The following is an 11,183-nucleotide window of genomic DNA, read 5'->3' on the forward strand; positions in this document are numbered from 1 at the left end:
CGGCTGGGGTATATGTTCTTGTATGTTGTCTGACTGTTTGATTTGAATGTGTTGTGTAAGTGTCCTGTTGAATGTTACATGTTTGGGCTTTGACACGCTTCACTGTGGTTGTTAACTGTGTGGTGTGTCCTGAAATGTTATATGTTTGGGCTGTGTGACATGCTTAATGCTTTTCAGTAGCAACCCACTTATTCATATATAGCAACTGACAACATAAGAAGTCCGGACATACTTTGATAGTAGTTGTAGAAGTATCCTTATTGATAATAGATAAACTAATTCATAGTGATAGAACAGTAGATGAACAGGTGCCTGCACATGTCTCATGAAAATAAAATGGGTGTATGATTGCTGACGGCAGAGCAATACTGCCAAACTTATGAGTTCTTGTGGCAAACTTGATTCAGTGTCTTGACGTGTATACGCTGTTTCGCTGACTTGTCACAAGAAACAAAGTGTGTTTGATAAGATCCGACCATTTTATTACGGGAGGATCAGTATGTATGGATTCTGATGTGACTGATAAACCCATTCGTATCTTAAGCATAATCTAATACGTGAGACAACGCCCTGGTACACAATCAAAAAAAAAAAGAGAGAGAGCGGTTTTGTGTCCCCACAGTCCATAATGTAGAAAAGAGAGAAAAAAGCCTTTCTGATTTGGTGTGTGTGCTCACAGTGCAGAGTGTAGAGAAAAGAGAGAAAAGAAAGCCGTTTTGGTGTCACGGGTGTTGTGACTTACACACACACATTTCTGAATTGAGAAAGGAAATTATTTTAGAGAAAGCACTAGAGTTTAGATCCCACATTTGTTGATAAGCATTCATTAAATTTTTCTTTTAATCAGTTTTAAAGTGAATACTAACTGAGAAATGAAAAAGGTGAAGAGTTTAGAAGCTTGGTTCAAGAGCAAAACTTGGTTTATGATCAGCTGAGTCTCTAAACAGAACAGCAAAGGGCTTCATCGAACATTTAAATAAGATTCAGATTGTTAGAATATCCAGAATTTATAGGAATGGTGGTGATTACTCTTATTTTCTAGAATGGAAATAACTGCACCATGTCTGTTTTATGAATTTAAGGGGCTAAAAAGTTTTGTTCTCGTTTTTCTATGATTAACCGAATGTATGTGAGAGTCCAAACAGACAGAAGGGGCGAGCGCTGGACCTTCCAAAAAAGATGAGACAGGCTGGACCTGTGCCATACTAGTTAAGACCTGCCTGTGGATAACAGGTTCTTTAAACTCTCACACACACAAACTCACACACGTTCGCACACATACACCCATACACACACACATTCTTGAACTTGCTGCAAGATTAAACATTTGCATTAACTGACTCCAGCAACTCTGAGTCTCATTGAGAGACTTTTCTCAACAATTGGGTCCTCAAACCAGATCTCAACGTTTTTTCCGCTTTCCAGGGTCGGAGCTGAAACCGTGCACGGGGGAGTCCAGTACTCCTAATGAAAGACCCCCTGCTGAATTGCGGTAATTAGGGGCCAGTGTCCACTGAAAGGGGGAAAAAGGGACGAGATCGTACTTTTGAATCAATGGCCAGAAGCCATTGGCAGTGCAGGCATCAACAATAATGGTGTTATTTCACCCATTAACACTTAAGGTACCTCATGCAGTGGCTGTGATATGGTTACTTAACAAAATATCTTTACCAGACATCTCTCCTACATAACAGTTCTTCTTTCACAGCCACACCTTGTTGTCGAGCGATGTGCTACACTTAATCCATCCACACTGCTACCTACCCCACAGATGGAAAGCCTCATGATTGCATGTCAGAAATAACCATCAGTGTTTTACCCAGGCCAGACTTAACTGATATACGTTATGAAAATGCAGAAATAACTATATTTATTCAACAGGTCAAGCAAAAAACCCTGATGGCACAAATGCTACAGGATTTGCAGTAGTAACAGAAACTGAAGTTTTCTTAAAACAACCACTACCAAAAAATTACTCTGTTCAAGCAGTCGAATTGGTAGCTTTAACTGAAGCTTGTAAATTAAATAACAAAAAGGTTGTTAACGTTTACACTGACAGTCAGTATGCCTTCTCAACTGTACATGTGTTAACACAGCATTGGAAAAACAGGTATGTTGACATCCACAGCTAAATGTATAAACTACAAATATTTTAGCATTATTAGATGTTATTCAATTGCCATCTACAATAGACTCGTATGAATGACCGGAAGGAAAACCATACTGCCAAAGAATTTGTTTAAATATGCTGCAGTATTGAGCCACGGACCATGTCATGTCTCAACAGGAGGGATGGAAGCAATAATGAACAAGGTTTTTACAGCATATGGTTTTACTAATTATTGAATTTTTTTTTTTAGAATAAATAAATGAATAAAGTTTTGTCTAGCAGGTCAAATATGTGCAAAATACATTCCACAGGGCAATCTAAGACCAAAACGAAGATAATTCCCTAAGCCAGTGTATCTTTTTCAACATATTTGTTTGGATTTCATTATTGTGTAGATTTCATTGAACTAAATTAATGTTAAGGGAAACGATTCTGCTCAGTGACAACAGAGGTTTTTACCAAATGGTCTGAAATATTTCCATGTGCACAAGCAGATGCACTCTCAGTAGCAAAATCACGCGTAAAATAACTCATTTCTAGATTTGAAATACCTGAAAAGATCTTCAGTGATAATTTGACACACTTTGTAAACTATGTCATCTCACTGATGGCAAAGAACTTAAAATAGATCTTAGAAACCACTGTGATATAGAAGGTTTCGCTAACACATTGGAATTGTTTTACTATTTACATATGCATGTGCAGTGAAGAATTGCTTGCTGCTGATAAATGCAAAGAAGAACAGCTTACATATAGATGCTCACATATAGGCTGCTGAATGCAATGAAGACCTGCTTATCCAGTAAATTTCAATGTCAATGTGTGTTGGAAAAATTATATAGTTATACTATGACAGAAGAGTCCCTCCATCTGTTCACCTTCTATGATTCAAGCAAAAGAGTTTTGACTCTGGTACTAGTCTTTCCCATAATATTAACTGGTGAGAAGCACCTCTTATGTTCCTTCCCATAACAAGGAATGGGGAGAGAAGCACCTTTCCCCATAACATTGAATGTTCCTTCCCATAATAATGAATGGTGAGAAAAGCGCCTTTTCTCATAACATTGTGTGATCAGCAAGCATAAACAACATAAATAGCTGGAGCACCATTTGGTCGGGAGACAACTCTGAGCGGTCTTCCCGACAGGTTGTGTGGATTTGTGCGGACTTGTCTCTTTCTTGCAAGAAATAAATGTTTTGTGTTAATTAATCGTATCCAGCGACTCTGAGCCTAATTTTACAGAGAATTTTTCTAACATAATGGTCCTTCGAGCCGGATTCTAAGTCCTTTCCACCTTCCAGAATCGGAGCTGAAACCGTGCACGGGGGAGTCCAGGATTCCTAACTGAAGTCCTCTCAGCACAGTTTCTGATAGAGGCCGGCTGCCACTGGCTGGAGGAAAGGTGACAGAATCTATTTTTGAATCAGTGGACAGACTCGCTGGATTCTTCGTTGTTTAACTTACCAATGGATTTATGGTAAGGAACCCTTTGTATTACTATTGTTGGTTGGAAATAGTGTGATTATTAGGGAAAATTTTGATTAACTAGCAATTGATATAAAATGGTGCTCCAGTTATAGTCATAGAAAATGGAGGCCTTTAAATAGATTGAGTCGTTGTTATTTTCCTAAGAATATTACTATTTCGAATGCAACCTAGTAAAGAAGCCTTTTTAACTGATAACTGTGTATAAGTTATGTTGGAACACTCACAATTGAAGCAGTCAGAAAACGTTAGCCTTTTAACTGGTAACCGTGTGTAGGTTGTGTTGGATTAACCCATAAAAGAAGCAGTCAGAAAAGGTCAGCCTTTTAACTGGTAACTGTGTATAGGATTAACCCATAGAAACCTAATAGCGGTCAGAAAAGGTCATCTTTTTAACTGGTAACTGTGTGTAAATTGTGCTGGATGAACCCATAAAAGAAGCAGTCAGAAAAGGTGAGGCAAAGGAAAAAAGCCTTTTAACTGGTACCTGTATGTTGTGTTGGATAACCCACAAATGAAACGATCAGAAAATGTCAGCCTTTTAACTGGTAACCGTGTGTAGTGGTGGGATTAACCAAGGACAACAAAAATGCAGTCAGAAAAGGTTAGTCCATAGTCTGTGTGAGAAGACTACAGGAATAAATAACTCCGCGCAGCGCGTTAGAAAACGGAATCTTTCTTAAGAGAGTTTGCGATGAAAGATCGCAAGTTTTAAATCCATGTTAGTTTTTGTTAGTGTTATACGTCTAATCGTTTGTTTGTTAAAGGGGCTGGTTGTTAAATTGTTTGTTTGTCGAATTGTTTGTTAAAGTCTTTGCTGCAGTGTTGTTTTATTTGCTATGTATGTATGGGAGTAAAACAGCTGTGTGTGTGTGTGTGTGTGTATTGTTGCTGAAGGTATAGGTCATTGTTGAACTGTTGCTTTGTGATAGAATTGTTGGTTTGCTAAAAGGGCTGGTTGCTGAATTATTTGTTTGTTAAATTGTGATTTTTTCCTTCTTTGCTACAGTGTTGTTTTATTTGCTATGTATGTATAAGAGTGAAACAGCTGCTGGTGTGTGATGTTGTTGATGGTGACGACAGAAAAAATGTATTACTGACTAATTGAGTTGAAGTGAACATTGGAATCTGGTTGTTGCTCGTGACATAATGACAGAAGTAGTGTTTCATTCGGTAGTACTCAAAATAACTCCACTGAAAATTGATTAGCTGCAAAAGGACAGTATGGGAAATACCTGTTTTAAAGCTAACCGGGAGTTAAGTGGGAGTGCTAAAATCATGTTTCAGAAAAAATCCGATAATATTGAATACTTAGAGAGATGAGAAAATAAATTTGGGTTTGAGGGAGAATTGAACATGGTAAAATTGTCCAATCCTAGAGAAGGGGAAGACAAAAGTAATGTACAAAGTAAATCTAGTTAAAAAAAAACACAACAACAAAAAAAAAAAGAACAACAAGGATTAGAGCTAGACATTTGTACAAGTTTGTGTATTAAGATTTAACAGCTCTCTTAAAGAGTTAAAGTTCAGAAGATCTCAGACAAACAAACAGATCATTTCAAATCTTTACTCCTTTCACAGGAAAAACTATCTGAGCAAAAGATGTTTTACAACCTGTGATTTTTATAAATTCCATATCAAACCTGCCATTCTTAGGCAAAGTCCTAGGAAAAGTTGTATACCAACAGCTTTCTGACTTTTTCCTGTCTAACAATGCTTTTGATACTTTCATCTCACAGTATGTGTTTAACTGAGAGATGAAACAACAAGACAGAGAGTGGGGAGGGTCTTTGTGCCATATTCAGGGCCAATATACCCACTCACAAGATAAAACATTTATTTTTGTCTTTAATTCGAGCATGTGTCATTTAAAAAGGGAGATAAAATTATCTTAAATACTTTGTCTCACCGCAGAATGATTTTATTGATGATTTTACTGGAATTTCTTTAAATTGTGTGCACTGCTGTTGACTGTTTAATCATAACAGGGGACTTGAAGGTGCACATAGATGTAGGCCATAATAAGCAAGCTAAAGAACTCACTGCTGTCTTTGAAATGTTTGGTCTAACTCAGTGTGTGACTTTGCATAGATGAAGAGAGAGTTATTTTCTGAAATCATAAAAAAAACTGCAGTAACAACTCTCATGTCTTGCTTGCTACAGTAAACAGATTAACAAACCCTCCAGGTTGCATTTAGAACTCATTTCTACATATAAGGGTAATGAAGTCGGAATATTCTTTAATGACAAAGTTCAAGGCATTAAAAAATGAAATAATTTCCACCTGAAGCAGGTCTGAGACCAGACAGTCAAACCCTTCAGGTGCAGATGATTTTCAAGCCAAACTGAAACATTTTCTAAATTTGAGATTAGCTCTTCTGCAACAAAATCATAAGTGTATCAGAAACATAAGCCGAAAATAGAGAATTTAACATATTAATGTTAAGTAATGCTATGGTTAAGTAATGCTTCATTACTTCTGATTGACTAACTTCCCTAAAACTTATGAACTGACATCATATTAATCAGAGATTAAAGCATTTATCTCACAGAATGGGTTAAAGTGAGTATTAGTATATATATATAGATATATAAATATATTTATATATTTTATATATAAAATATATTTTTTTTAAAAAACCAACACAGCAATGAAATATGCTATGTGAGTCAGATATCAAACAATAGCTTTCTTAAAGAGAAATTTAAAGACAGCTGCAATAAATCAGCGTAATATATGGAGTAATATATTAATACTATAAGCAGTTTCTAAGCCTGCAGATAAATATTAATTAAATTAAACAGAAAGGTGTGTGCATGTGTGTTCAACAGGTGCCAAACTAGATGGGTCAAATGCAGAGAGTAATTTTGTGTGACTTGTAACATGACAATAAACTGTCATTATGGACATTATGGACTGTCCCCACAGTCCATAATGTAGAAAAGAGAGAAAAAAGCCTTTCTGATTTGGTGTGTGTGCTCACAGTGCAGAGTGTAGAGAAAAGAGAGAAAAGAAAGCCGTTTTGGTGTCACGGGTGTTGTGACTTACACACACACATTTCTGAATTGAGAAAGGAAATTATTTTAGAGAAAGCACTAGAGTTTAGATCCCACATTTGTTGATAAGCATTCATTTAATTTTTCTTTTAATCAGTTTTAAAGTGAATACTAACTGAGAAATGAAAAAGGTGAAGAGTTTAGAAGCTTGGTTCAAGAGCAAAACTTGGTTTATGATCAGCTGAGTCTCTAAACAGAACAGCAAAGGGCTTCATCGAACATTTAAATAAGATTCAGATTGTTAGAATATCCAGAATTTATAGGAATGGTGGTGATTACTCTTATTTTCTAGAATGGAAATAACTGCACCATGTCTGTTTTATGAATTTAAGGGGCTAAAAAGTTTTGTTCTCGTTTTTCTATGATTAACCGAATGTATGTGAGAGTCCAAACAGACAGAAGGGGCGAGCGCTGGACCTTCCAAAAAAGATGAGACAGGCTGGACCTGTGCCATACTAGTTAAGACCTGCCTGTGGATAACAGGTTCTTTAAACTCTCACACACACAAACTCACACACGTTCGCACACATACACCCATACACACACACATTCTTGAACTTGCTGCAAGATTAAACATTTGCATTAACTGACTCCAGCAACTCTGAGTCTCATTGAGAGACTTTTCTCAACAATTGGGTCCTCAAACCAGATCTCAACGTTTTTTCCGCTTTCCAGGGTCGGAGCTGAAACCGTGCACGGGGGAGTCCAGTACTCCTAATGAAAGACCCCCTGCTGAATTGCGGTAATTAGGGGCCAGTGTCCACTGAAAGGGGGAAAAAGGGACGAGATCGTACTTTTGAATCAATGGCCAGAAGCCATTGGCAGTGCAGGCATCAACAATAATGGTGTTATTTCACCCATTAACACTTAAGGTACCTCATGCAGTGGCTGTGATATGGTTACTTAACAAAATATCTTTACCAGACATCTCTCCTACATAACAGTTCTTCTTTCACAGCCACACCTTGTTGTCGAGCGATGTGCTACACTTAATCCATCCACACTGCTACCTACCCCACAGATGGAAAGCCTCATGATTGCATGTCAGAAATAACCATCAGTGTTTTACCCAGGCCAGACTTAACTGATATACGTTATGAAAATGCAGAAATAACTATATTTATTCAACAGGTCAAGCAAAAAACCCTGATGGCACAAATGCTACAGGATTTGCAGTAGTAACAGAAACTGAAGTTTTCTTAAAACAACCACTACCAAAAAATTACTCTGTTCAAGCAGTCGAATTGGTAGCTTTAACTGAAGCTTGTAAATTAAATAACAAAAAGGTTGTTAACGTTTACACTGACAGTCAGTATGCCTTCTCAACTGTACATGTGTTAACACAGCATTGGAAAAACAGGTATGTTGACATCCACAGCTAAATGTATAAACTACAAATATTTTAGCATTATTAGATGTTATTCAATTGCCATCTACAATAGACTCGTATGAATGACCGGAAGGAAAACCATACTGCCAAAGAATTTGTTTAAATATGCTGCAGTATTGAGCCACGGACCATGTCATGTCTCAACAGGAGGGATGGAAGCAATAATGAACAAGGTTTTTACAGCATATGGTTTTACTAATTATTGAATTTTTTTTTTTAGAATAAATAAATGAATAAAGTTTTGTCTAGCAGGTCAAATATGTGCAAAATACATTCCACAGGGCAATCTAAGACCAAAACGAAGATAATTCCCTAAGCCAGTGTATCTTTTTCAACATATTTGTTTGGATTTCATTATTGTGTAGATTTCATTGAACTAAATTAATGTTAAGGGAAACGATTCTGCTCAGTGACAACAGAGGTTTTTACCAAATGGTCTGAAATATTTCCATGTGCACAAGCAGATGCACTCTCAGTAGCAAAATCACGCGTAAAATAACTCATTTCTAGATTTGAAATACCTGAAAAGATCTTCAGTGATAATTTGACACACTTTGTAAACTATGTCATCTCACTGATGGCAAAGAACTTAAAATAGATCTTAGAAACCACTGTGATATAGAAGGTTTCGCTAACACATTGGAATTGTTTTACTATTTACATATGCATGTGCAGTGAAGAATTGCTTGCTGCTGATAAATGCAAAGAAGAACAGCTTACATATAGATGCTCACATATAGGCTGCTGAATGCAATGAAGACCTGCTTATCCAGTAAATTTCAATGTCAATGTGTGTTGGAAAAATTATATAGTTATACTATGACAGAAGAGTCCCTCCATCTGTTCACCTTCTATGATTCAAGCAAAAGAGTTTTGACTCTGGTACTAGTCTTTCCCATAATATTAACTGGTGAGAAGCACCTCTTATGTTCCTTCCCATAACAAGGAATGGGGAGAGAAGCACCTTTCCCCATAACATTGAATGTTCCTTCCCATAATAATGAATGGTGAGAAAAGCGCCTTTTCTCATAACATTGTGTGATCAGCAAGCATAAACAACATAAATAGCTGGAGCACCATTTGGTCGGGAGACAACTCTGAGCGGTCTTCCCGACAGGTTGTGTGGATTTGTGCGGACTTGTCTCTTTCTTGCAAGAAATAAATGTTTTGTGTTAATTAATCGTATCCAGCGACTCTGAGCCTAATTTTACAGAGAATTTTTCTAACATAATGGTCCTTCGAGCCGGATTCTAAGTCCTTTCCACCTTCCAGAATCGGAGCTGAAACCGTGCACGGGGGAGTCCAGGATTCCTAACTGAAGTCCTCTCAGCACAGTTTCTGATAGAGGCCGGCTGCCACTGGCTGGAGGAAAGGTGACAGAATCTATTTTTGAATCAGTGGACAGACTCGCTGGATTCTTCGTTGTTTAACTTACCAATGGATTTATGGTAAGGAACCCTTTGTATTACTATTGTTGGTTGGAAATAGTGTGATTATTAGGGAAAATTTTGATTAACTAGCAATTGATATAAAATGGTGCTCCAGTTATAGTCATAGAAAATGGAGGCCTTTAAATAGATTGAGTCGTTGTTATTTTCCTAAGAATATTACTATTTCGAATGCAACCTAGTAAAGAAGCCTTTTTAACTGATAACTGTGTATAAGTTATGTTGGAACACTCACAATTGAAGCAGTCAGAAAACGTTAGCCTTTTAACTGGTAACCGTGTGTAGGTTGTGTTGGATTAACCCATAAAAGAAGCAGTCAGAAAAGGTCAGCCTTTTAACTGGTAACTGTGTATAGGATTAACCCATAGAAACCTAATAGCGGTCAGAAAAGGTCATCTTTTTAACTGGTAACTGTGTGTAAATTGTGCTGGATGAACCCATAAAAGAAGCAGTCAGAAAAGGTGAGGCAAAGGAAAAAAGCCTTTTAACTGGTACCTGTATGTTGTGTTGGATAACCCACAAATGAAACGATCAGAAAATGTCAGCCTTTTAACTGGTAACCGTGTGTAGTGGTGGGATTAACCAAGGACAACAAAAATGCAGTCAGAAAAGGTTAGTCCATAGTCTGTGTGAGAAGACTACAGGAATAAATAACTCCGCGCAGCGCGTTAGAAAACGGAATCTTTCTTAAGAGAGTTTGCGATGAAAGATCGCAAGTTTTAAATCCATGTTAGTTTTTGTTAGTGTTATACGTCTAATCGTTTGTTTGTTAAAGGGGCTGGTTGTTAAATTGTTTGTTTGTCGAATTGTTTGTTAAAGTCTTTGCTGCAGTGTTGTTTTATTTGCTATGTATGTATGGGAGTAAAACAGCTGTGTGTGTGTGTGTGTGTGTATTGTTGCTGAAGGTATAGGTCATTGTTGAACTGTTGCTTTGTGATAGAATTGTTGGTTTGCTAAAAGGGCTGGTTGCTGAATTATTTGTTTGTTAAATTGTGATTTTTTCCTTCTTTGCTACAGTGTTGTTTTATTTGCTATGTATGTATAAGAGTGAAACAGCTGCTGGTGTGTGATGTTGTTGATGGTGACGACAGAAAAAATGTATTACTGACTAATTGAGTTGAAGTGAACATTGGAATCTGGTTGTTGCTCGTGACATAACGACAGAAGTAGTGTTTCATTCGGTAGTACTCAAAATAACTCCACTGAAAATTGATTAGCTGCAAAAGGACAGTATGGGAAATACCTGTTTTAAAGCTAACCGGGAGTTAAGTGGGAGTGCTAAAATCATGTTTCAGAAAAAATCCGATAATATTGAATACTTAGAGAGATGAGAAAATAAATTTGGGTTTGAGGGAGAATTGAACATGGTAAAATTGTCCAATCCTAGAGAAGGGGAAGACAAAAGTAATGTACAAAGTAAATCTAGTTAAAAAAAAACACAACAACAAAAAAAAAAAGAACAACAAGGATTAGAGCTAGACATTTGTACAAGTTTGTGTATTAAGATTTAACAGCTCTCTTAAAGAGTTAAAGTTCAGAAGATCTCAGACAAACAAACAGATCATTTCAAATCTTTACTCCTTTCACAGGAAAAACTATCTGAGCAAAAGATGTTTTACAACCTGTGATTTTTATAAATTCCATATCAAACCTGCCATTCTTAGGCAAAGTCCTAGGAAAAGTTGTATACCA

The sequence above is a fragment of the Leuresthes tenuis genome, unplaced genomic scaffold, assembly GCF_036924035.1.
Source record: "Leuresthes tenuis unplaced genomic scaffold, fLeuTen1.0.hap1 SCAF_40, whole genome shotgun sequence".
Taxonomy (NCBI): Eukaryota; Metazoa; Chordata; class Actinopteri; order Atheriniformes; family Atherinopsidae; genus Leuresthes; species Leuresthes tenuis.